This window comes from Falco biarmicus, chromosome Z, assembly GCF_023638135.1.
Source record: "Falco biarmicus isolate bFalBia1 chromosome Z, bFalBia1.pri, whole genome shotgun sequence".
Classification (NCBI taxonomy): Eukaryota; Metazoa; Chordata; class Aves; order Falconiformes; family Falconidae; genus Falco; species Falco biarmicus.
This window is the reverse complement of record NC_079311.1, coordinates 62,297,417-62,323,772: the sequence shown is the minus strand read 5'-3', so window position 1 is coordinate 62,323,772 and position 26,356 is coordinate 62,297,417. Positions and strand designations below refer to the sequence as shown.

Below are 26,356 nucleotides of genomic sequence, written 5' to 3'. Positions count from 1 at the left end.
CGTTGACTCACAAGGTTCAGAGTAGATCCCCTGGCTTTCTAAAATCTCATAGAACCTAGGTGCAGCTGGATCTATTCCTAGGCTCAGACTTGGACAATGGCTTAGATTAAAGGGGAGAGTGAGAGAAAGAGAAAGCTTGTTCATAGTTCAAGATTATTACTAAGATTTTAGCAGCAAATCAATAAAATCTGTTTTAAATCACAAAAGTTACATAATAAACCTTCTTCAAGGTTTATCAAACTTCAAGCTTGCAATACATATTACAGCAAAGGTGTATTTACTACAAGTTTGCCCTTGAGTTCAGTGAAATACTCAGTGTTTTAGGGGTTTGCATTCCTCAACAGGCAGAGGTGTTAGCCTTGAGGAGCAGGAGTATCAGCCCAGGCCCCATCATCACTTTTCCGTGATGGCCCCCCTAGTATTGCAAACTTAGCAGTTTGTGAGCTCTGAGCAGTGTCCTCCTGCTCAGAGGGAGATGCTGGTCACAGCCCACAGTGGTCCAGGAGAGCTCAGAAGGGTCTCACTTTGGGACTACTGTTTATAATGTTGTGAGATGGTTGGCTGTAGTCATCAGCAAATTTCCTTCACACCTGCAACCTGGGTTGGTAATTTTCTCAAAAATTCTAGGAACAATATATAATTCTACTTGGTTACAACTCAGGCTGTGATCTGGCAGGAGCATTATGAGGTTGTTAGGGAGTAACTGGTTATTTTCATTCTTCTTCCCTCCGTGTACCAGTCAACAGGAGTTCCAGTACAGACGGTGCCATTCTCTGCCTTAGCAGAGTAGGAGTAACTGGTACAGTCAAGGGGTGCTTAACCACCCAACTCATTACTCAAGGCATGGCAGCCTAACCAGTACCTCCTCTGGGGTCATAGGATAGCCCTATAGAGAAGGGGGAGTAGTGCACCACTGCAGGTGGTAACAGCATTTGAAGAGAAACTGTACTTCAATATAATTGTCTAAATTTGAAGTAATTATTAAAAATTTTACTATAAGCAGTAAACTATCATTCTTCCCTATCTAAAAGGGCAAAAATACTTTGGAAGCCATTCAAGAATAACCTTCTGTTAATTTTGTTACAACAGTTGCTTATCTGATCTCCAAAATGACTGATGTGGTAACATAAAAATGACATAACAGCTCTTCTTTTTTTTTTCTGTAATCATCATCTGTTGGCTTAGAGAAACACAACACTGAAGAGAAAAATAATTTAATACAAAAAAAATTAGCTTAAATTTTTCATTACTGTGTTGGGAGTGAAAAGAGATTGTAAGGTGGCAAAAATCAGATGTGCATTGTGAGAACAAAGCTAAGTAAATAGGGAATAATGTTTGGCTGCATGGGAGATGTGAAGAGTCTCATAGTTAGAACCACAGGTAATGCACAGGAGAACAATACTTGTGCATTGCAATTGCAAGCAACTAATCGGAGTGGATAGAGATTGTGTTACAGTTGTAAAATACATGTAGAAGGAAACAATAGACAGAGGTACAATTCAGGGATTCCTTTATTTGCCCAGGGTAGTAACTCTTAAAACTGCTGAGAATAATGTTGAGCTAATATGTGTCATAATTGTTATATAAACTAGAGGGAGAAAATGCTTAGAATCTAGAAAATAGTGGTGTTGGGTTTTTTTAATTTTGCTCATTATAGAAATAATGGCTACTCTTTACCACAGCAGTGAAAAAAGTGTATTACAGTAAAACTCTTTAAAGCTGCATTATAAATAAAAGCTTACTGGTTTTAGTACTACATTTGATGCTGAACAAATGTAAAAGTAAAAAACAAACCAGCTTGTTGAGGTGGGTAACACAAAACAGAGATAGAAATGTTCTTTAAGGAGGGGAAGTATTCTAGAGTAAATTGGAAGTCCAGTTCTGTGTGCTATTTCTTGAAGTAGTGACTTTCATTAGGGCACTACATAGTGTTTTTAAGTGTTAGAGTGCATCATTGTGTGTGTGTTTTGGTAGGATATTTTGTCTTTAAAATGTAACGATCCCCAAATGGGCGATGAATGCACATAAGTACATGCACTCCTCTTTTTTTGAACTCTGATCTATGAATGTGTTTCCACTTGTGTTCCTGTTACCACCGACTGTATTGTGTAACCTGTCTAGTTTTAGTGCAGCAGTTTATCAGTCTTATTAGCTGCAGTTTTGACTGTGGTTCCTCCTCCTTCCGTGTACGTCAGCCCTTGCTTGCTTTGAATCACTACGTCTCATGTTGTTTCGGGCCTGCTGGGTTCTTCTGACCTCTGTTGTTTGATCCGTTCTAGTTGTAGCTAAGAATTCTGGCAGTTGCTTTTTTGGTGGGAGTGCATGTGAATCGGAGCGTCGGGGGCTGTTTTAATATATGGACCACACAATTTATAAAACAAAAGAATTAGAGCAACCTGAGTTATTCTGGTAGGAAATAGTTTCATTCCTGCACAGTGCCCCTCCCACCCCTTTCTGGTGTGTGTGTTTTGGTTTTTGGGTTTTTTTTGGTGCTGAACTATTAGGTGTTGCAGATTGCCTGAATTTATCTGCAAGCAGTCAGATGGAGAGTCTCGTTAATAGATGAGAACTTGTGTATTGAAGTACTGCATATTTAGAGCAGTGCAGCTTGCTTGTTTAAAAACCTTTGGTATCTGCTGCAGATGCCTGCATAGTCTAAGGAGTGGCTTCCTGGCTGCATTGTACATGAATTGCCAAACACCATGAGAGCAGTTTTGTTCTGGAATGCCAAAATGCATTGAATCCGTTCAGGAAGCAACATATGTCAAATGAATAAAAATATCACACTCATGTAAAACAGAATGTGATAGTTGTGTTTTCCAAATCTGGTCTCTTTCCTGAATTAAGGGGTTAAAAAGGACGTTTTGTACTGAAGGTAGTATTAAGTGCCATTAGCTCACAATTGCTGCTGTTCCCCACCGTTGGTTTCCCCATACCCTATTTTTTCTTTTGATTAACATATCCCATAGATGGAAATTGAAACAAGAAGGCTATCAGTAGGGGTGTTGTATAGGAAAGACAGTATTGTTTTCCTTCTTGAATATTTAGGCCTGTGCGCAGTATACAGGGGTTTTGGTAGTTGTTTTTTCTGTGAGTTATCGGGTGTTGGTTTTGTCTTGTCTTTTTTTTTTTTTTATAAGACTTGCAGTTTATGTGTTTCTTTACATCTCTACGAGAGTTCTATGTAACTGCCTGATACTTCAGGTAGAAAGCCAGGGTTGATGAAAATAAAAATGGGCAGTGAAGGTTGCTGCTTCTGCCCCACCTCTTAATTCCAGCAGGTTCAAGACAGGTAGTGGGAACACTTACAACTAACAGCTCCAAATACTGCAGGATTTTATTATGATAAAGAAACAAGCCCAGGGCAGAGTGGGTTTTGTTTTGTATTGTTCCTTGTTTGCAAAGGATTCCCCCTAGTTGGAAGGCAAAGATACTAAAAATTGCATTGACAAAAAAATCCATGTCTTTCTAGAAGCTGCATTTCCATCTGGTCAGTTTCTAACTAATATTTTGCATGATTTTTCTTATCTGAAATAATTTTAAAGCATTGATTTTATAGCTTTCTTAAACTCAGAAGAATGAATTATGTATCTTTAAAGCAATTCTTCTTGTTCTTTCTGAATGTTGTTCTTTTTTTCTTTTCCATCAGTATGATTAGGCATACAGTTAAAAATTAACTTCAGTGAATTGTTAATGTGATGTCCTTATTGTTCTGTCTTGTGTAAGGAGTGGTAAGTCTCTGAAAGAGGAGAGAGACAAGCATTTTCTTTTTGTAGCTGTGGAAGGCATGGATGAAATGCTTAATAAAGAAGCTTCATCTGGAGCCTGGCTGTAACAGAGGCAACACCACCATCATTTCTATGCGCTTTTTTTTTTGGTGATAGTAAGAGCTCAGTTGTGAAGCAAAGGTAGAAGCTTGATACGCTTCTGTCACCTGGATTGAAAGAGGAGACGCTGGTGTTTCTTTTTTTTGTTCTAAATTCTACCTTTCCAGCTCCCTGAAATTTTTAGCTGTCCCATGGTAATGATACTACCAGCTAAGGATGTGCTCATCTGCTGAGAAATGAGGCATACAGTCCAATACAACTACTGGTTGTTTCTCTCTAGATCTGCATCAGCTGGGTTCTCATGTGCTTTTGTATTTGTTCTGGCTGTCCACCTGTCTTCCCTGATTGTGATGTGTGTTGGCTTGTTTGGTTTCAGCCTTCTTTGACATGTGAGAAAATCTGTAGAAACATGCTCAGGTATACAAGCACTTTTGTCCTTCTTGGCTTTTACTCTTCTGCGAGGTGAGGTGTTTATCTTCACAACTTATTCCAATGTTTCTACTCATCTCCCAGATAATTGGTGGCTACAGCACTGCTCTGTAGCTATTGAATTGTAGGAAGTACCAGAAATAGTAGTGCGAAGAAATGTTCCATCAGGCCTGTGTTTTCATTCCGTCGTTTTGCGTTTTTAAAATGTAGTTCTAGTGTGCCATAGCAAGTATCTGTTATCTGTGTGTGTCCCCCTCCTCCCCCTGCTTAGAGGTATCTGCTATTTCTCTAGAGTCTGGCCTGGTTTGCTGTCATTTTCATTGTGAAATAGCAAGTTAAAAACTTATTCCTAGTTCAGTTCTTGTCATCACTAGTAACAAGCATTCATTTTTACATGGACTTGGAAATCAGTTCACACATAGGTGTTCAGGTTGCGCTTGCTGTTATTGTGTTAATCAGTTCCACAAAACCCGTAACACAAGGTTGGGTTTTGCTGCTCAGAACCTGTAAATGATGACAAATTGCAGTATACTTGCAACAGTTATAATATGTTGTCTTTTCTCACTGTTTGACCAGCTTTAACTGTCATCAAGGCTGTTGCCATTTCTAGTTTTAATAGACAAGGAAGGCTATGGAGTCTGCTGATTTTTTTATTTTTTTTTTTTTTTTTGCTCTTTGGAGTTCATTCCAAATTTTCTGCTAACATCTTTCTGTGGTGTTGATAGCATTGTAGAACCAACTTCATGGATTTACCCAGTATAACTTCTGTTACCCGTCCTTTAAACAGTTATATTGATTTTTTTTTTTAAGGTGTATTGCAACTTAATTCTACTCTGTGATTTAATTAATATACATGGCATATATTTGTTGGGACTTAGAAAAGCATATTGGTTGTTACACTTTGTGTAATCCTTGTGTTTTCTCCCTGAACATGCCCTTTCTCCTTGGGCTCCCCAAGACATTGATAATGTTGACTTGGGAGCAGACCAGAAGACAGCATCCATGGAAGGATTTTTTTTTAATTAAAAAAAAGCTCTTTCCATTTCTTCCTATCAGGATTTACTGTTAAGTGTGATTTTCAGGTACATGATGTGGGTGGGTCTTAGTTCATCAGTTAATAGGAGAGGCAGTAAAATAGGAATTTGGATGAGAAGCTTGTGTGCATGCAGAGATTGGTTTTGTCCATATCAGTTATTAGCCTTGCTTTAAATCCAGACAGCTACAGCCTAACACAAACTGTCTGGCTACGTGGACTTCATGGGGGAGAAAATTGTCTTTCCTGTTAAGATTGGAAGTAGGGTACATTCTGATCTTAAGTATTGGGCATCACCTGCTGTAAAGTGGCAGCTTCTGATGCCATAGGAGGCTTGAGGTGCATCTTGTGTGTCTTCAGTTGCTTTTTAAGAGCACTGGGGCAGGTAAAAGTTGCATCTGGGAGATCAGTGGCACTGTTGTGTATTTCAAATCTCAGTTTTTCTTTTTACGAATCTGTTCAGTATTCAGGGTTTGAATTACAGGTTGATATTCACTGTAATATTAAAGTTAAAAAAAATTGTAGAAAAATACTCAATTAGCCCCAGCTGAACAAATAAAACTCTTTATCATGAGCACTTCTTGACAGGGGCACCTTCTTGTATTGGTCACTTCGTAATTTAGGAGGGGTTTTCCTTTGGTTAAAAGAAAGTAAGTGTAAGTAAATTTTTAACTTATGTTGGGGATGGTGGTCTGTTTTGTATACTTTAGTTTCATTCCCTCAAGCCTTTTATAAATGTAAAGCATTGCTTTGTAGGCAAGTAGTTGACTTTTTATTGTAAAAAGTATGCAACACTTGTTTGTGGAAGGGTGTCTTGCAGTTAAAAAGACCACATCCTGTAAACACTTCTTTCAGTTCTGAACTCGGAGTGTAGAACATGATCTGCTAATATAGTCACTCTCTGGAACAGGCGTCCTCAAACTGTTTAACCAGGGGTCCGGCGCGCGGCTGCAGTGGCAGGCAGTCATCTGCGGCTGCTTGGTTTCCCCCCCCAACCCCCAGCGGGGGGGGGGCAGGGGGGTCTGTAAATACCGGGGGCGGATTGAGGACCCTGGGGGCCGTATGCAGCCCGTGGGCTGTAGTTTGAGGACCCCTGGTCTGGACTATAACTATTTACTGACCTGACTGACTTGTTACTTCTTGGTTGCCTGTTGATTTTGACATGATAATTTTTCTTTTTTAAGTTACTCCTCCTTGTCCCCTCCCTGAACTGCTTGTCTTCACTGGTTGAGTCTGTCAGGGAAAAACCCACCAAAATGATGAATCCAAGGCAGACTGAATTATAAAATGGGACCCACATGAATGAATGCTCACAACAGCACATGCTGGTAGCAAAATTCAAATATGCTTGCGTTACGTTTCTTGATACATCTTTTTCATGCTAAGAAAAATACTGGTAATAATGAAGTTACCACCTTCACTTTAAAGGAGTCTTAATTTAGAAAGCCTGTACTGAATGTATAGTCTTACATTCTGCTGCATCTCCTCTGACAGTAGGCAGTACGCTTCCTCTTTCCTTCCTGTGCGGGTCCTTTGCTTCGTATCTGAAGAGGTGGTATTGAAGGTCAGTAGTTGATGAGCAAGCTTATCTAATTAGAAAAAAATTCCCCTGATACCTTGCAGGTTTAGGCTTTTTGGGTCTGTTACTAATTGGACTCATGGCATGGTTATGCAAATCCTAGACATAATAAAAGGCAGGTATGATGGGAAAGCAGGGCTTACTCTTAGCAGTCTGTAGTTTGAATTAAGCACAATGGGAATTCACTTGTCTTTTGATTTCCAGTTGCTGGTTTGGAATAGTCTTTCACTTGGTCACGGTAAATGTAAATGTTGGTCTTCATCATCACTGATTTGATCCTCAATAATCCTTCCTTAAAAGTCAGAAGTTTGTTAAAATCTGGAATACTTGCTCAGTTATATCTCTTTTGGGGCAGATTTAGTCTACCATCTCCTATCTTTCCTGCTTTTTTGCCATATGCCGGTTGACTTTCTAGACCAGGGGTCCTCAAACTACGGCCTGTGGGCTGGATATGGCCCCCCAGGGTCCTCAATCGGGCCCCCGGTGTTTACAGACCCCCCCCAGCCCCTTCTGCTGGGTGTTGGGGGGGGAAACCAAGCAGCCGCAGATGACTGCCTGCCACTGCATCCGCGCCGGCCCCCTGGTTAAACAGTTTGAGGACGCTTGTTCTAGACTTTGGTCAGTAGGCTGGGAACTTCATGCCTGTCTGTAAAGTGGTTGGTAATTGCTGCAGGGGTGGAGAGTAACTTAACAGCAGTAAGAATTGAAATTGTAAAAGGAGAAGCAGCAATGAAGGTCTTATGAAAGCTACTTTGCAGAGGACTTACTCTTGAGACTAGAAATTTCTGGTGGCTGTATGTGTTTCGTTGTCTGGAGGGATCTCTTGATTGACATCTGTAGGTTAACAGTATTTTATTGTGGGATGCTCTGCTTTCAAATTAGGCCCCAAGGCTAGTGTTGTTATCAAAATCTTGGAATGAAGAACTTATCGACACCAATGTGATGTAGGTAAGCAGACATGTCTTCATTAACGGTCAGGTGTGTGAGTGAGTTTTCTCACAATCAACGCACACCAAGTTTCAAAGTCAGACACCATATATAGAACTTATTCATGCATATTCATTAAGTATTCATGCATAATCATGCTGTTTCCCCAAAATCATTAACATATTCTCCTCCCATATCCGATTCTGCACAGTAAAGGTTAGAAAGGTCCAGAAATGGGTCTGGGGTACGATTTGGGTAGGTGGTATATGAGTCGGTGGTCACAATCTCCCCCTGCCGGAATTACCTTTTACTAAAGTTCACGGTTTCTTGGCAGGTAACTACAAGCTGTTCCAGTCGACTCTTCCCAGTTCCCATTAATCCTATATTCTGACATTTCAATACACTTTCTACATACGGAAGACTAGTTAACTACAAAGAAACCTTTCAAACCCTAAATTTATTACCTAAGTTTTAAACACTGATTCTAGCCCATTCTTCTGGCCTTGATACAAGACTGTACAAAGGATTTCATAACAGCTTTTACTGTGCAACTATAAATTTCATTAAAATATATTTCTTATCCCTCTATATTTCTATTAAAATTATTTTATAAAATAAAATAGTCATCAATCTTAACTTATTAACAAATCTGTAACAGTGTGAGTGGACAACTGACAGGTGATGGGCAGTCAGTATGATTAGTAAACAAGTTCATATGTATTATCACTGGTAGAATGATGGACTCGGAAATGCCTGTCACTGGTAGTGTGGGATGCCATTACTGTATTTTACTTTTTTTCTCAGATGGGCAATGTAGAGGAATTAAAAGTGCAACATAATTTAGGGAAAGAATAGAAAGCATTTGGCTTCATCATTCTAAAACCTTGTGGGAATTTGCCACCCAGGTGTGAAGGTGCTGTGCGACCATAGTGTGGAGCCATGTATAGTAGTCTCACTTGGCCGTCCTGCACTCATGCAGTGCAGGCAGCAAAGCTTCTGATATTTCTCTCCTTTCTCTCAGAAGAGCCAAGCCCATACAGTAGGGAGGAGGTGACATTGACGGGATTGAGGTAAACAGAAACACATTTTTCCTGTGTTGGTGCCAGCTTTTTAAGAGACACTGATACTGTGCTTATCTCTGCTTCTCTGGAGAGGCTAGAGCGGAGTGATGTGGGAAAGCACTCATGAGCTTTTGTCCCTTTTCTAACAGAAGGCAGGAAAAGTATCCCAGTTCCTGTTGTCCCACATAAAATTAGTTTCCTGATATCTGACTTTTTAATGTTGTTCCCTGCAACACATTTCTTAGAGCCACTACATGAGAAACATTTAGGTTCATTTTTGTGGACTTTTTCCTTCTTCAGTCAGGCCGATGTTAGCAACAATTACTTCTGCAAGAGAGCTTAGCTGGATGCTGTTTGCTTACTGGAACAGTAACATGTCTGGTGGATAGTTTTGAAAATATCCTTAAGCAGATAAGATATTTTTTATGCCAGTAGATGTCTGTTTGTATGTCCTGCTATTTAATCTGCAAAATAACTATGTATCTTCTGATTGGTAAGTATTTCCTATAGCACATCAGAGGAAACACTGATTGCTGGAAGGTAATTTCTGTTGCTAGGATGGAAACAAAGCTCAGCAGAATATATGAAGTCCCAAAATATTTTGAATGTTATGTTTGAGATAGAAAAACTAACACGTAAGTTTTCAAATTACGTAGTAACAAGGATTAACCTGTGCAGGATTTGGAGATAGTGAATTCTTTCCTTTATGTAGTTTCAGAATGGTTGTCTTCTGCACACTTGAGAGGAACTACTGTAATGATACTAAATTCCCTGGGACTGAAATTTTGTCTTGGGAAAGTAAGATTTCGTTTCCCAAGACAAAATGTGCTGCAGAGTCTTTTTCTTTTTCCTTCCCCTACCACTCGGATTCAAAATATCCTAGGATTTTTCTTCACAAATACATTCACAGTCTAGTTAGGAATTACAAAATGAAATGTCTGTTGACCTTGCAAATGAGCATGAAAAAATTTTACATTTTTTCATGTTTCCTTCATGGGTCTACTTCATTTGTGAGAGTCTATATGTAATAGGAATTTAGAGCATTGCAAATAGGAATTGGCTCTGAAGCTGAGGGTGTGTATATCTTTTTTTGGCATAACTTCATATTTGTGTTCATCCCTCCCCATCTGAGTGAGTATGTGATTGAAATATCATGATCTGTATTAACTTTTTCTGTTTTTAAAGGTCTTTCTGCTGTGTTTTTCCCACTTAAATAATGAAGTAGTGTTTGTTTGTTTGCGTTTTTTTGATACTCTAGTCATGTCTGTTTTGGAAGTCAGTCCCTTTTGAGGGACTGGAGTCTAGTTTCAGTGCATCTGTCATGTCTTAAAACACTGGGCAGAAAAGGTTCATGAAAGATAACTGTAGATATTTTTGAATTTTTTTATTCTGCTGTATGATTAGAATACAAATTGGACACTGCTGTTGGGGTATATGTGTATCTATTTATATCTATGTATCTTGAAATAAAAGGGAAAAATAGATATTTTAAGGTCCCTTAATTTTAAGATACAAAATAGAAATTACTCTCTTTGCGAAGATGATACATTTTTTGGTATCAAACCTGATACTTGGATATGAACTGCGAGTCTTGCATGCTAAAATTTCAGCCAATGGTGAGGCTGGGCTTGGTGAGATTAACATACACAGCTAAAGTGTGTTCCTTTCTTCCCCTCCCCTCAAGTCATTCATCTGGAGAATTTAGGATCCAGTGTCAAATTCATGTGTTCAAGTTGTGTAAAAACAAGTCCAGCTACAAAATGGAAAGTACTTAAGCTCACAAAATACCTGCAAGTTGATGCTCTCTCCTGTCAATCACCTTGCTTCCAGCTATCTTCCAGCAAAATTTCATATAGCTAGGTAGACCCTAACCTTTCGTGTCATAGGGTTATTGAAAAAGAAGGAACAACAGTTACAGAGGCCTAGAAACCAGAGTACAATGAGAAAATGTTCTTCTGGATTTTAATTCACAACTTTTTTTGAAAGGCAACATGATTTTCTCAGGTGTGGTAGCAAAGTAAAATCCTAGTTGATTGTTCTCATAATTGTCTTTGCAGCCACAAAAATACTGTCAGATGTTGTCTGCAAGGGAAGGTTTTGTGCAACAAAAATTCAACAGCACAAATTGTCTAGTTCTGAAAAGTCCTGGTTGTTCACAATTCTCTGAAATGAATTTATAACTCAAATGTAATATGGGTGTTTTTTCATAAAATGACCTGCTCATCAGGGGTTTGAGTTGGAATGGGTTCTTGATGTTAATTAGGTAACACGTGTTTTAATTAAAAAATTGGGAGTATGTGATAATGAAAAAGCTAGAAGTAGACCGTAGCCATAGTTATACTTAATTTCCAAGTTATCATGTTGTGGGGAGAACTTGTGTTAGGGGAAGAAGTGCCAGAGCAAGTGATCTTTCTTTTTAGATGAGTAAAATGCTTATTTTCGTGTTCCTCCTCAACTCTTTAACTTTTGGGTCTAGCTTAACACTGAGCAGCACATGTAGCATGTAAGCCAGGGTAGTCAATCTTTTATTAGTGGAAAAAAATTACTAAATTTTTTACTTAGTACCAAGAAGGTGGTTAATGTTCTTGGGAAATGCATTGCAGTTGCCAGTGGAGTTAAACTGTCTTTGTAACTTTTGTAACAACATCTTATCAACAGTGGCAGAGAACAGAGAATGAAGGAGTGTTCCAGTCCTCTGTCTCAGTCCTTAGATAATGCATAGATAATGATCTTTTATGTAATGATAAGTACAATCGTCCATTGTTTGTATAGCCCTACAGTTACTGTATTCTTTCTCTTGCTACCTGGGATAGAGTGGAAGGGTCAGTGATTGAAGCAGTAATGGAGGGTGCTGCAGAATTCAAGACTCGATCTATCGAGTTGTCGTAGACCTGAACACATAATCTGGAGGAGTCAGTATGTTCAATAGTCCACTGTCTATCTGTAAGGATGCCCCTTACATCTCAAATTGAACTGAAAATTCACCCTGTGGGAGACGGCAGGGTAAGGGAGAGGGAAGGGAGAGCTTTTCTTAGTTAGGAGCCGGGAAAGCTGTTGCAGTCTTTACATCACAGAACAGCAGTTCCTAAGTGGGGTGTGTATAAAGGGAGTTGCTGGCCAGAAACATGATTTAATAGAATACTTATATTTATATATTTTTAGTCATGCAAAAATTTTGGCTGTAGGTGGGAAAGCAGTAGGAGAATTGCAGAAGGAAAGTTCCAGAGCCACCACTATAAGGGACAGCAACCAATTTTTTTATTCCTGAGCAAGCCAGGAAAGCAGCAATACAATCATCAACCCTGGCATCCTTCAGAGTTTCTAGCTGTGCTGGCCATTGTACCATGGGGAGTGGATATTAGCAATGTTTTGGAAAAGGTAGCTGAGATCTGTTGAACAGTTGTATTAGTATGGAGGTTTTAGAGTTTGTTAAATCTCAGAGTGTTCAGGAAGTGGCAAAACCAGTTATTTTAATGATGATTCTGTTGCTGCTGTCTTAGAAACTTTAGGAATCATGAAACACTGTTTTGCAAATGTATATTGAATGCTTTATGAAAAACAGTATGCTAATCAGGATCTGATATCCTGAAGAATCTGTGTTTCAGAAAAGATTCTAGTTTTCAGCTTAGAAACCTAGATGTATTAGACACTTTTTTTATATATATATATATATATATTTTTTTTAGTGGGATATATTTGCTGTGTAAAAGCAGATGACAAGGCCATTTTTCTGTCATTTATCATCTTCTCTTTCTTACGTATTTTGGCACCTTACTTGAACTGGCTTCAACAAATTTTGTCAAGATGAGGCTATGGGTGTGCTCCATGTGCATCTTAGACTTACTGCATTATTCCGGCCTACTAGCCAGGACCACATAATAAAACTTTGTATCCTGAACATTCAGAGTATATGGCAATACTCTACAAAAGCTCATCAGACAGAACAAGCTTCTCAGTAATAGATCCAACTACTTGTAAGCAACTGTCTCTGTTCCTGCCAATGGCTGTGGCTGCAGACTTTCAGTAAAAACTAAATGAAAGGCAGCTGGCAGGTCCAATTAAAATAATTACAGCTTTTTTAAAGCCTCATCTATTGCAAAGAGATGTATTTCCCCATGAGGGCTGTGGAAGTATTAGTGGCAGTGTGGGTGGTACAGATTCTCTTTCAGAGAATGTGCTTGAGACTCAGCGGAACAGCAGTATTTGATGAGGAAGTGGAGGTCCTGCACCTGACTTCTTATTAGTTTTGGTTACATTTTGTTAACCTGATAACTGCATGAAAACTCCATTCATACAAGTTAACAAGAAAGGGAGCTGTTTTGAGCTCAGGCTTGCTAGCAATGCATATGTTTTGGTTTTGCCTGCCGTGGAAGGAGATTATAATAATTTCTACCTTTTTTGTGTTTTGGCACACTGCTTTCTCTGTTTGCGTGACTTTGAGACTTGGCAGAGGACAAAAATGAGTAATGGCAGAATGGTGGTTGTGGTGTTAAGTTACAAGTTACCACTTCTGTGTCTTGTGTTTAACTGGTGTAAAACAAAGTTGGTGTGTGGATTTGAAACTTAGTTTTTGTGCAAGGCCCCTTTATACCTGTCATCTTGAAAACACTTCTTAATTCTTTTTCACAGATGCATGTGGATGGTTTAGTAAACTGTTCTGCATTTTGGTGAATCTGTGGCCCAAGCTGAGAAACTGATTCAGACTCCCTACAGTGTGAATCGGCAGTAGTGGAGTGTTTCGGGTAGGTGATTGTCCAGATATGTTGAAGGAGATAAGGGAAAGAAATATTTTGGGCGAACTTCCTGTTTGAGTTACTCGACAACGTATTTCTCACACTCATAGGTGTAAGGACGAAAACCTTCTGTTTTACCTGCTGAATTTGTATTACCATAGCTTGTAGGGAAGATGAGTAAGAACTGTGAATTGTGGTTGTGTTGGGTCAGTAAGTGCTAGTGGGTGGTCGCTGCAGTGGCATGGTCTGTCATGCTTGGGCCACAGAACATGCTCTGTGTGTGTCTGTAGCCGTACCATGTTGATACAGCTCTGTGAGCATTTGTGGAGAGGCGAACCTGGCTTCCTTGCTTCTGCTATAATTTTCTGCATTATTTGTTTACTTTGAGTGCTACATAAGGTATGCAAGGTAGTAACCGGTTTTATGGTGATGTATTCAGGTAGCTCTGTGCAAAAAATAAAAGCAGTTTCAAACACGCACTTCTGCCCCAAGTAGTAACTTAAATGCTATTATCCTATGTAGAGAAAGGTCAATATGATAATTGATAATTGATACATGATAAATGATAATAAAGGGGTTTTTTGTTATGGTGTTTTTTTGTCTGTTTGTGCTGGGAGGGGTGGCTTTGGGGTTTTTTTTCAGTTGCAAACCCCTAGTGTTTGTGTTCTGTGTGCTTGTTACATTGTTAGTGGTATGTTTTGGGGTAGGTGAGAATGAAGGGCGTGTGTTTTGGTGTGTGGGGGGTTTTTTGTGTGTGTTTTTGTTAAAAATTGGTTTTAATCCTGTAACTCAACAGTAAATACAAATAGTTCCTTGTAAAAAATTACAGCTACAATATAACCAGAATAATGTAGCATTTATTTTGGTAAGTATATACCATATTGAAGTGCCATAAAAATCTTCAGTAGAACACTGTATGTTTCAATCTTAATATACTGAAGCAGGATCTCCGGTAGGTAGGGTAGGTTTGAGGTTAATACACTGTCTTAATCCTAATTGGGACCATTGAGCAAACATGTTTTTCACTCTGTTCTCTCCATCTTTTGCTGTGATTCAAGAATGTAGGTAGAATACACTTGCAAATATCTGTAACTACCCACAAAAAATGTTTGACTTCTGAGAGGGGATAGCAAAAGTACTGTTTTAAATGCTTAAGGGTGTTGTAGAAATGATGTGCTTGGAAATGCAGGTGTCTTAACCAAATTTAAATTAGGAGCCATTATGAAAAGGTAGTATAAGTATTGGACCTTCTGCTTAAAAAATAATTTGCAGGGAAAGAGTGGATTTTTATAAAAAAGGTAGTAAAGAGAACAGGCGAAACTATTTTGAGGAGCAGTTTGGTTTTTTGAGAGGAAAATCCTAATTTTATTTGAAGTGCTGAATATTCTGTGTGAGGGCTGCAGAATTATTGTTTCTGTAAATTCTTGGTTACAGAAAATGGTATAAAGTGCCATTTTTCTCTGTTAAACTTCCGAGATGTCTTTCACAGTTATCTGACAAGTGAGTTATACTGTAAAGAAATCATCACAAAAGAGGAACAATTTTATCATGTGAATAGGCGGAGACTTCTAATAAGCTATTACTGTCTTGTTTACTGCCAAGCTAACAATAACAAAGCAGGGAGTTCAGGCAACAGTGCACAGCTTGGATTTAGAAGAGGTCCTTTCCTTTGTTATGCTATTTATATTGTTCAATAACATTCCCTATATGTGTAAGGGAACAGGCTTATACAAGTTTGAATGTTAAGAATAATTTTGTGCTGAATTAGAATCTTGCATTCTAGTTTCACTGTGGATCTGCTTGAATCTGCTTGTTTTCATATTGAAATGTTTAAGTCTTACTGAGATAATTCAAATGGAATGATTAATCCAAAGTTTATTTTTTGTTGCTGTGCAGTTGTTTGTTCTTATTTTATGTCTAGTCCCCTTTTCACTCCTAACTGTTGGTTCATTAGCAGACTTGATTAATGAGCCTTTATTGGGAGAAGGTCTTTACTAGCTAGGAATAGCAGGATTGGGAAGCAAATTCTGGCTTTGCAATAGGCTTGTGGCTGCAGGCAGATCTTAAATAGTTGAATTGTAAAGCATGCTATGATGAAGTATTTACTAGTTCTCTTGTGATACGTACTGTAACTGTTCCTGGCATTTTGTGATCCTCTTAGAGGCTTCTTAACGCCAATTGAGTGTGTGTTCTACAGCTTCTCAAAGTTTTGTAATGAGTAAAGTTTCTGGAAAAGGTGCTGTAATTTGTCAGGCTGCTAAATCCATGAGTGCACTGCTAAATGCTTAGGTCAAATGTGAAGGTAACCTATCGATGTGTATTTGCAGGTACTGAAATACATGGTTAACATACAGACCATAAATGAGTTCTTACTTGTGTATAGCTGCCATACATGAAAAACTTAAGACCAGAGGTTAAACATGAAAATTTGTCAGATTTTTCCCTTTTTTTTTTCTTTTGTAATCCAGAGTCCACCTAATAGATGAATTTGACAGCTCCCTAAAATCTTCACTTATACAGAATGTTGCAACTTCTTTTGAAATGGAGTATATTTGATCTTCTGACTATGCTATAAGGATGCAGTTCTGAAGCTGTGTGTAATAGAAATTAGTTAAGGAAAATCCTGTTTCATTGTCTTGCCATCAAGACTTCCATCTCAATAAAGAAATCAACATTAGTCAGAGAGGGCCCCCTGTATCCCATCCCTTCAGTATTCTTGTGGTTCCATTATTTCAATAGGTTTTGGACATACTCCAGGCTTCTTACATAAGCTCTGGTTTGCATATTTACTCAGTGAACCCTCATAACTTGCTGATTCATTTCTCCTTGTAGCAATAAATGCTGGTCCAAATCTCCCCTCTATTGACAAGTTCTGGCATGAAGTGCCTGCTTAAACATATCTCAGGTGGTTCAGATTTGAAGGTTAATCCAGTCAGCAGCAGATCTGTGTTTATCTTGGCAATGCAATTCGGGAACTCTGTTCTGTCAGCCTGGTGTTCCCTGTAATGCAGAAGAGGTATGGACAAGCTGTCTTGATAGGTGAAATGATTCTCAAGCCCATGGCCATTTCAACATTAAAATATCTTAGATTGCTCTGCTGAATGTTATTTTAGTTTAAGAATTTATGAAGGGTAGTAGTTAGTTTGTGACTTAATGTGTGCACTGCAAGTCTGTCTGAAAACAAGGTTAGATTATCAGAAGGTTGGCTTGTATGGTAAACTTCCTGGTTGTCACATGGCCAGAATTGGATATTCTAAGGAAAACAGTGTTTACCCTCACTGCATCTAGGCAAATTTGTTTAATACTATGCAAAGGCTGGGTGTTGGGAAACTCCCTCTTTAATTGCATAAGCAGCTCCTGAATCCTATTTGTCAATTCAGCAACTAGGAAATAAAATTATTACACAGTACCATAAATGTGTGTGGTGGTTTCAGAGGAAATGCATGTGGAGAATACTTATTTAAATAGCATGGTGCATTCTGCCTTCCTCTTCCTCTTTCCTTTCTTGTGTTGTTTTCCAGCTACATTGTTCAATCAATACATAATTAAATGCTAACTAATGTGTGCAAGCAAACTTCCTTTTGACAGTTGTCCTTGAAGGTCTTGGCCAATGCAGTTTGCTGGTTCAAGAATGTCAGTGTCTCTTCCTTCAGTTAAGATATGGCTTCCCTGTCACTCACAGACCTCACTGTTTCCTCCTTTTCTTTTGTTTGTTGTTTCCCCCCCCCCCCCTACACCCCCAGATGTTTTCCCTAATGATGTAGTTGTGTCCGTTATAATATGAAACTGTTTTCCTAGTGATGAGAAGAAATGATGACAAGGCAGAAATGCCTAGTAAAATGCTTTACTTCCAGTGATGCCTTAAGCAGAACTGGGGAGAAGCTGTAGTGGATATGCCATAGTTTGTTTTTCTGCCAAAATACTTTCTTTTCTATGAAGTACAAATTGTATACATTTACAAATTAAATTGCGCAAGTTTATATGGAGTACAGATTTCTTCCAGTACTGTTACTGTCTCTGGAGGACCATATAACAGTGGTGTGGAGAGCTGCACAAGTAGAAGTCTACAACAGTATGAGGAAATACTGGCTGTCATTAAAGAGCGGAAAATGGAGCAGGCTAGTTTGCATTTAGCCAGCCTGCAGCAAGCTCAGGCCAAAGAAGCCTTGTACACAGAAAGCAAAAAGAATGAATTGCTTTTGATTTGTAGTGAAGGGGTAGTATGGGATGAGTGCTGTGTATTTAGGAATATCCCATTGCCATCAAATTGTTATCCTGCAGATTTCATGTCCATAGAGTTCTTTAGCCAATCCAAATTCTCATTCTGGGGGAATTTACACCAGGACAGTTGGAAGACAATAATGTATGAATGGTCCACAGTGTTTCTGGAGATCCCAGTGGTTTGACAGTTCTCCTGTACAATGAGTACAAAAGCAGATGATAAGAGTGAACTTGCTGACTAGGTAAATGGTACAAAAGGGGTGAGGTTTCTTATTATGAAGCAGTAGCTTTTTTTTAGGGCAAAAAGACATGAGAGATTTTTCTCCAAAGAAACTGACTTGAAGTGATTATCACTTACGAAGGAGAGGCAAATAGAATAGCTAATAAAACATGCAGAAAGAGGAAAACCTTTATTCTAATACAAAACTAAGATATTGAAAATACCACTCACCAAGGACTGATGAAAAATTCCGAAGTTCTTCATAAAGAAGTGTTAGATACTCACTTTGGAGGAGGAAAAAAAGCTTATGGTTGGTCTGTTTAGTATCACTGGCCCTTGGTAGGAATGGTTTGATGGTTAAAATAGCTGCCTGTAATATAGGAAGGGCAAAGTCAGGGAAAATGATAGTGCTATTTTGATTGCTAGCTTTACCTATTTACCTATGTAAATTTTTGACATGTGACAACTGAAAAACCCTAATGCTTATTAACTGGTATTCACTTTGGTAAGCTACAGCATAAATAGCTTGCTATAGACCATTAAATTGCATTCACGTGCAAGATGACTAACTCAAGTACAGGAAAATTAATTGAGGTGGTCTCATGCTGCTAATATTGAAATGTTCATTAAAAAAGGTGATGGATGCAATATTCTTAGAAGCCAGTGTAGAAGGAGGATTTGGAGTTGCACCTGACATTAAAAGGTGCACAGTAACTCTATCATGTATTTCAAACCTCTTTGGTTTTGATAAAGTATAAATTACTATGAATTTATTTTGGTTGTATGTAATAAATTCTGCTTTACATAAATAATATATGTATATTAAATTTATATGACATATAAAAAGTTTGTATTTGTTTGTTTGTTTTTCAAAAAAACACTTGGAAGTCATTCACAGAAACACAGAATGGCCAGGGATGGAAGGGACCTCTGGAGATCACCTAGTCCAACCCCCTGCTAAAGCAGGTTCACCTAGACTGGGTCGCACAGAATCACATTCAGGCGGGTTTTGAGTGTGTCCAGAGAAGGAGACTCCACAGCCTCTCTGGGAGGCCTGTTCCAGGGCACGGTCACCCTCAAGATAAAGACATTATGCCTCATATTCAGGTGGAACTTCCTGTGTTGCAGTTTGTGCCCGTTGCCCCTTGTCCTGTCACTGGGCACCACTGAAAAAAGCCTGGCCCCAGCCTCTTGACACTCACCCTTAAGATATTTGTAGACATTGATAAGATCCCCTCCCAGTCTCCTCTTCTCCAGGCTAAGCAGGCCCAGGTCCCTCAGCCTTTCCTCAGAAGGGAGATGCTCCATCCCCCTCACCATCTCTGTAGCCCTCTGCTAGACCCTCTCCAGTAGTTGTTCCCTGTCCCTCTTGAACTGGGGCCCCCAGCAATGGACACAGCACTCCAGGTGCTGCCTCACCAGGGCAGAGCAGAGGGGGAGGATCACCTCCCTCGACCTGCTGGCCACGCTACTCCTGATCCCCCCACGATCCCACTGGCCACCTTGGCCACCAGGACACACTGCTGGCTCATGGGCACCTTGCTGTGCTCCAGCACTCCCAGGTCCTTCTCCGCAGAGCTGCCTTCCAGCAGGTCAGCCCCAGCCTGTGCTGGTGCGTGGGGTTGTTCCTCCCCAGCTGCAGGACCCTACACTTGCCTCTGCTGAACTTCATCAGGTTCCTCCCCACCCAACTCTCCAGCCTATCTAGGTCTTGCTGAATGGCAGTGCAGCCTTCTGGGGTTATCATTCAGCAAAATCATCTGTATAGAAATTCTTTTTCTACTTCAGTTGTAAAGGGAAAATTAGTTAAAGGATGTTTTACCAGATGCTTGGAAAACAAGAGACCTAGAACAGAATAATGTCAGTGGTGAAATGTGCCCACCTGTTTATTAAATGAAGAGAAAAAATCTACAGCGATGAACTAAGTGTTAGAAGCCGAAGACCGCAAAAGTGGGGGATGCAGGAGGTCCACTTAAATGTATTGGATGCTAACGTTAAGACCACTAAGGTGCTTGAGATAAAGTGTACCAACCATTTGTTTCTAATATACTGAAGAGATATGTTTCAGTTGCTTGGCAAAATAGGAGAATTTCATGATTGAGAAAACTAATTAGTTGGTGATCAAACGGACTCCTTTGTAGGCTTGTTCAACAGACAAGTGGCTCACACTTTAGATTTCTTGATCACTCAGGAAATTATTGGATTATGCTCCTGTAATTAATTTGGTTTAATCTGGTTTTAGTTTAGAAGACTCTCATCTTCTCCAGTGTATCACGTGAAATGATATTTTATTCTTATGCTCCCTTACTCTTCCCCTTGAACTAGTTGCATATGTGAGAATGGAGTACTCTTTATCTTTTGCATGTAGATGTTGGTGTTTGAGGATGTGAAACTGCTCGATCTGCCTGTCATTCTTGGCAGGATGAAGAAGCATCTGTGGTCTTTTTGCTAGTACCGGGCCATTCTCTTGCTCAACGTAGGTGCTTATGTGGTTGCTCGTGGTCCTTCATTCCTTCCCTACCTTTTGTGTTACAATGCAGACTTCAAGTAAAAAGTATTTCGACTTATTCTACATCTTTTTTCACAGTTACAAATGTGTTTGTTTATTTAGGAGCTGAAAGACCTCCCTTCTAATCCAGAGGAGGAGCTCTGATAGTATAAACCTGCTGGAGTGGTCCAGAGTAGGGCCATGAAGGGGGTCAGGGGGCTGGAGCACCTCTCCTGTGAGAACAGCCTGAGAGAGCTGGGGTTGTTCTGCCTGGAGAACAGAAGGCTCTGAAGAGCCGCCATAGCAGCTGTCCAGTACTTAAAAGGTGCCTGCAGGAAGGATGGGGAGGGACTCTTATCAGGGAGTGTCGTGAGGGGTAATGATACTGAACTGAAAGAAGGTAGATTTATATAGATATTAGGAAGAAACTATTTACTGTGAGGGTGGTGAGATGTTGAAACAGGTTGTCTAGAGAAGTTGTGGATGCCACCTCCTAGACTGGATGTAGCTTGGAGCAACCTGGTCTGGTGGAAGCTGTCCCTGCCCATGGCAGGGGTGTTGGGACTAGATCATCTTTAGGGAGTTGGAACTAGGTGATACTTACAGTCCCTTCCAACCCAAACCATTTTGCAATTAGGCATGAAGGTAGTTTCTACAGCTGTAATGAGCTAATGAGAACACAAAGGGGGGAAAAAACACCTTCTGTCAGATATCAAGGAAATTGCTCGAAAACTGCCTTATTTTGTTGCTTTTAGCACATATCAAAGCAGAATTGCGGTCAGATTCCTGCAGTTCATTCTTCTGCTGGTTATACTGGAAGACAGTCAGGACTTAGTGTATTTCTCCTCCTGGATTTTATGTTCTTTCTACACTTCATGTATATTTTTGCTTGCTGCTATTTGGGACAGTAAAGAATTTTATATATCTGTGTGGGGATGCTGTCAAATGTTGTTTTGAAAAGTTGATGGTGGTGATAGAAGCTAACTTTTATTGACTGAATAGGAGTCTCCGTGTTGATTTTGAATAAGTAGTTTGGAAAAATAATCGAGAGTAAGCTGCTTATCTAATAGAAAAGGGGGAGAACAGGGGTACTTAAACCAGCAACATTAGCACTATCCTAGAAATTATTTTTGTAGTAAGTGGTGTAAGTTTGTGTGGTTAAGGTTTTGTGGTTAAGGTTTTGTTTTGGGTGTTTGGGGAGCGGGGAGAGGTGTGACTACAGGAACTCAAGGCAGAAACAACTGCTGAGTTGTGGGTCAGAGTAATGGGCAGGATACTGGTGATTTCCATAGAAGTAATCAAAGCAAGTGATAATAACAGTTGTTGCTGGTGTTTATAAGTTCTGGTTTTATATGTACTGAATTTAAGTAGTCCGTGCCCAGAGGTGCTCATCATGTGGAGCTTTCCTGTGAGATGGAAGAGTGTTAGGGATATTGTAGTGTTAGACAGGTGGGGGAAGCGACTCAGGGTAGGAAAGAACATTCTGAAAAAGAGGAAGAAGCGCAAGAGCGGGGAGGAATGAGCTAACCAACAGCACAAGAAATCACAGTGGAATGAATGAGGCAGCAAAAGGGATGACTCTTCAGGGGCTCTCACCATTATTGAGGGCTTGCACTGGAGGGATCACCTGTAGAACAGTACCAGGTCTCTGAGAAACCTTGAACTGATAGGAGATGTTAACGCCCAACCAAGATTTTTTTTTTTCACTTTTTTGTATGTCTGTCTGTATTTTCCTTTTTATTCCCATACCTCTTTAAGAGAGGAAATTTTGATTGAGAGTAAAGACTTCTTTTTTAAATTTCCCTCCTTTTGAAGCATGTCAGCTTTAGTTTTCTTTCATGTGCATTTAAAGCAAACAATAATCAATTTGGAGATATAGATGAGGTTCCTATAGGGAGCGATCACCCAGGCATTCTTAAATCGAGCAGGATTTATGTTTCAGAGTCGGTCTTAAACTAGTGGGTATCAAATTAATTGGTTAACCTGTATCTCAGTGTATGGTCTTTTGGGTTTAGATACTGGCCTGCCAGGTCTGTCTGAGGCTGGTGAGAATGTTTCTTTTTAACTGAAGTGCTAATAGTGCTACTACTGTCTAACTGCTAGCTCTCATTATGTTCTCTATTTTTATATATCATGCTGTTAAAATTTATTCTCATCCCAATCTCTTATTGGTGTGTACACCAGACAACTATTAACTTCAAATGTGTTATATTCTAGATTTGTGTAGTTGTATGGGAAAACTGGGCTCTGTGTGTTGCCATAGAGCGCATGCATTAAAGCTGTGTTGAATGATTTTATCCGTGACATTATCAGACTGTCTCAGTTCTGATCCCTTAAGGGTATTAAAATGAAAGCTGGTATCTAGAATGGAATTAGTCCATTAATCTCACTACTGATCTTTGCTACTGAGATTTTTCCATAGTAAGAAAAATCTTAGTGCTTTTTCAGCTGTAAATAAAGATGACATGTTAAAAGTCAACATGTTGGAAAAGGTTGATTTTTATTTTTATTTTTTTAGTTTCAATGTCTTACTGTTAGATAGATTATTACGAAGATGTCATATAATGCAGTTTAGTAAATGTCCATTTTTCCTCACTTAAGAATTTAGAATTCAGTTGTGTAAGGTAAACAGGTGATTTGCTTTATTGCTATGAAAGCTTTAAATATAGAGTTGATTGTTTTGTCAGGATCTTACATTGTTCCAGAAGATCTGGAAGGTCTAGAAGAATTTATTTTAGATTAGATTAAACAGATATCAGGTTGTTTTTAGGGCTCGCATCTAATTGTTTCCTTCTTCACTCAGATGTGAGAATGGAGCTGTATCTAAAAACCAAAAACCTTCAGTTCTTGAATAAGATTTAATAAAGCATTTCACATTACTGGAAGATACTGTGAACAGGAATGGGCAACTTCAGTAAAAAAGATTTTGGAAGATGGATACATACAATCTTCAAAATGCATTTTGAGGCATGCAATTTGGTAGCATTTCTATCAATATGTGAAGGGCATGTTCCTTCAGGTAGTATATTTCTCCAAGACAGCCCTTCAAAGAATGAGAAATTAGGATTGAAGAGAAACCTACTGGTGATTTGCAGACTACTCACAGTTGTATGTGTATGTTACACTTACACTCTGTTAGTTTAGATTGTTTAATAAAAAGCCATTAAGAACTGAGGCAAAACAACCCTTGCTATAACCTCATTATCAGAGGGAACACAGCAAACTTGTATCCCGTCCTTTTCCAGACACTGCCTGTCTTCTACCCAGGGTTTTGAACAAATGTGTTCTTGTGTTTTCAGATTCAGATGCTACCTCTGCATTGGTTGCTTCAAGTTCCCTCTGCAGCGGGTTTTTGTTTAGACAGAAAAAACCAGGAATGTTTTCCAATCAGTTTAATTTGGCATATGTTTCCTTAAATTTTCTTGTGAGCTAGGGATTAATTACCTTGCAGCTCTGTGGTTTCAAATGACAAAATCTTATTAACTTAATGAACTGTTTGCCTTCTAGTTCAGGTAGTTTATGATCCTGGATTATTTTTGTGTTAGGATTGTTATCCTGTTACACGTGAGATCCCCCCCCTGGATTTTTACTAGCTTCATTCCATCCATGAAACAAATCACTCCTAGAATAGTATTTATGGGTGTCAGTTAGCTTGCAACAGGGGTTTTGGTAGCTTTAAGTTATATGGTAAAAGGTGTCAATCTGCTCCTTCGTCATTGATCCTCATAGTGAGGAGATCTGACAGAAAGCCAAGGCTTAGTGTTTAGAAATTGGCCTAAACTGTGAGATTAAGCAGCAACATTAGTCTTTTCAGGAGTAATGTGATAATGTCATGGAGAAGCGGATCATACTTCAGTGGCAGATGGCGCATGCCTGTGTGAAGTGTAACAGAGTAAAAATACATTTTGGTTTGATGTTGTATGTGTTTAGTCACAATCAGTAGCTGTTGTGGTTAGTTACAAATTTAGTATCGATTCAAACAGGAAACTTCAATTTCCAGTAAGACACCTGTTCAATTGTTCATAGCTTACTAAAAAGTTTTAATACCGGACACTTGAGACACTTAGTACTTGCCTTGAGTATGTCACTGTTTCAGATCAGTGCATTTTTAAAAATTGGCAACTAATTCTGCTTTGTTCCTCCTCCACACTGTCTAATTCCTGATTATTTCTCCTAATATCTTCCTTTGTTATTGGTTATAAAGAACATTCAAGACATTAAAGAATTGATCTTTATAATGTTTGTATGGGGTGAGTTAATGATACAGTGTTATGATAGTTGATGTACACAATGATCGGCAGTTGAAACTATAAAAAGTACTGAGTTCTTTTTTTTTTTTTCTTTAAATGCATTCAAACGATCAATAACACCCTAATATTGTGTATCTTTTGGTATGTTAAGAGCATAGCTGAGGTTAATTTCATTCGTAGCTGTGAATGTTTAGCAATTTCACAAGCAAATTCTCAGATTGCTAATTGTATCTGTAATCAAACTGGTCAGTGATGTCTCCTAATTCAACTCTGTATAGCAGTGAGGAACAAAATAAATGCAGAAGGAAGTAAAAAGTTCATAATAGCAATTGTTAATTAGAAAGTTATGCCTGTACACATGTTGGGGGAAAATGACAACTAAAAACAGATTTAAGCATTGCTTGACTAGCACTGCTTACCCTTGCCCTGGAAGGAAAGGGAACTCAGGAGTTTACATACCTTAACAATGACTTGGCTGGTAGAATGAGATCTATAATTAAGTATACAATTAGAGCAATTGTTTGCTGTTAGTTTCTGCTGGTTTTGAAACAATTTTAATTTGAACTCTCCATTGTGTTATAAAATTGTGTTTCTAAAATATGGGAAATCTAGAAGATTCATCCAGTTCCTAATACCAATTTTCTAGCCTATTTCAGACAACTACTAGGTGGTTACTGGTTCTAACAATTTAGTATTTTATGTATAATTTGATTAATTCAAATATAAAACTTCAGCTGGTTAGCAGCTCAGACTGTGGTTGCAGAATCTCTTGAACTAGTCGGTAGCAATAAAAAGCCACAGACACAAGACAAATCCATGCATTCAGAGTGCCGCAAACATTCACAGAATCTCCAGAATTTGCACTCTGATTTCTGTCTGTGCCTAGGTTTCTGCTGCAGCATGTATCCACAGCTTTCTGTATTTTAATAATGTGATGCAGCTCTAGGATTCAGTTTTGTGCATAAGCTGTGCCATAACTGACAAAATGTCTGCCATGGTATATCAGGAGTGTATCTGCCTGCCTAGGTTTTAAATGGAGAGAAGATACCACCTTTATTGTTCTTATTAATGGGATATAAGTAATAGGCTGTTCATCTGGGGTGTTGGAAACCTATACTTAATGTTGTCCAAGAGGACTTGAGTATCAGGTCATTTGTATTTTAGGACTGGAGTCCACACTCTGTGACAATCTTGGGGTTTTTCAGATGGGTGACTCATCCTGGGACTTGTCCGATAAAGTTTCACAAATTGCTATTTGAAAATTCAGTATACAGTTAAATATTGTGCCCAAAATCTTTGCCAAAGGTTCTTATTTCCTGTGCTTTCTCTTTCTTTCATGCTTGGTAGTCATACTTACTTCAGTATGTAGATCACTTCTGTCTTCCTCATACTAAGTAGTTAAGGGTTTATCTGTATTAGTGAGTCGACGTCTATTTAATGCCACATTTAGCCGATCACTCCTTGCTTACAGAAGTGTGGGTGTTGGGTGCCACCAGTATTTTATACACACCTATGGTCCCTGTAAGACATGATGCCGTATTTTTTAAGTACCGTGCAAATAAAATTGGGTATGTCCCTCCCTGAAGTA

At 39.0% G+C, this 26,356-nt stretch overlaps 1 protein-coding gene across 5 annotated transcripts in view; it reads left to right on the top strand.

Moving 5' to 3' along the window:
• ERBIN (erbb2 interacting protein) overlaps positions 1 to 26,356 on the top strand; it is a 122,729-nt gene that overhangs the window by 10,769 nt on the left and 85,604 nt on the right. Inside the window, exon 3 of one of the 5 annotated variants that reach the window (XM_056324366.1) lies at positions 13,486 to 13,598. The exons of the other annotated variants lie outside the window; for them this stretch is intronic. The gene's annotated coding sequence lies outside the window, so the exon portion shown is untranslated. The remainder of the gene's footprint in view (positions 1 to 13,485; positions 13,599 to 26,356) is intronic. 5 annotated transcript variants of the gene reach the window in all.